The sequence below is a fragment of the Ostrea edulis genome, chromosome 2 (genome assembly GCF_947568905.1).
Source record: "Ostrea edulis chromosome 2, xbOstEdul1.1, whole genome shotgun sequence".
Lineage (NCBI taxonomy): Eukaryota > Metazoa > Mollusca > Bivalvia > Ostreida > Ostreidae > Ostrea > Ostrea edulis.
Genome location: NC_079165.1, coordinates 54,836,070 through 54,837,830, shown reverse-complemented (window position 1 = coordinate 54,837,830; position 1,761 = coordinate 54,836,070).

Below are 1,761 nucleotides of genomic sequence, written 5' to 3'. Positions count from 1 at the left end.
TCAGATACATGTAGATAAATGTCTACCAATGTAATCAGATACATGTAGATAAATGTCTACCAATGTAATCAGATACATGTAGATAAATATCAGTCTATCAATGTAATCAGATACATGTAGATAAATATCAGTCTATCAATGTAATCAGATACATGTAGATAAATGTCTACCAATGCAATCAGATACATGTAGATAAATGTCTGTCTATCAATGTAATCAGATACATGTAGATAAATATCAGTCTATCAATGTAATCAGATACATATAGATAAATGTCTGTCTACCAATGTAATCAGATACATGTAGATAAATATCTGTCTACCAATGTAATCAGATACATGTAGATAAATATCTGTCTATCAATGTAATCATATACATGTAAATATCTGTCTATCAATGTAATCAGATACCTGTAGATAAATATCAGTCTATCAATGTAATCAGATACATGTAAATGTCTGTCTATCAATGTAATCAGATACATGTAGATAAATATCAGTCTATCAATGTAATCAGATACCTGTAGATAAATATCTACCAATGTAATCAGATATATGTAGATAAATATCAGTCTATCAATGTAATCAGATACCTGTAGATAAATATCAGTCTATCAATGTAATCAGATACATGTAAATGTCTGTCTATCAATGTAATCAGATACATGTAGATAAATATCAGTCTATCAATGTAATCAGATACATGTAGATAAATGTCTACCAATGTAATCAGATACATGTAGATAAATATCAGTCTATCAATGTAATCAGATACATGTAGATAAATATCAGTCTATCAATGTAATCAGATACATGTAGATAAATGTCTATCTACCAATGTAATCAGATACATGTAAATGTCTGTCTATCAATGTAATCAGATACATATAGATAAATATCAGTCTATCAATGTAATCAGATACATGTAAATGTCTGTCTATCAATGTAATCAGATACATGTAGATAAATATCAGTCTATCAATGTAATCAGATACATGTAGATAAATGTCTACCAATGTAATCAGATACATGTAGATAAATGTCTACCAATGTAATCAGATACATGTAGATAAATGTCTACCAATGTAATCAGATACATGTAGATAAATGTCTACCAATGTAATCAGATACCTGTAGATAAATGTCTACCAATGTAATCAGATACATGTAAATGTCTGTCTATCAATGTAATCATATACCTGTAAATGTCTGTCTATCAATGTAATCAGATACATGTAGATAAATATCTGTCTACCAATGTAATCAGATACACACCGCTGCATATAATGCATCAAGATTAATCTTTTAGACGAATTCTTATCAAGACAACTTCAAAAGATTAGCCTTCACAATTACTAAATATCCAGCAGAAAAGGTACCCAATGTAAATGTATCTAAGTACCCCTGAAAACGGGGCAATTATATTTGCACATCATGTATCAATTACTTGAAAAAATGCATAAACTGTAAGCATACCATTTTATACCCACCATAACTTGCACTTTAATCGGACAGCATGTAATTTGATGAAATCGAGGCCATCTACGGTTGAAAATATAGCAGAATCCTACTATAATAGTGATATACCATTATTATAGCGTAATTTACGTTTCCCCCAAACTGCACGTTACGTATTCAAAGTTGAGTTGTTTGTTTGCCGTTAAGGTAATTCCACCCCTCTAGTATTATAGGTTCAATCTTATATTTGATTGTTGATTCTTCAAATAATATATCTTAGTAACAAATAAAATGATAAAACAAG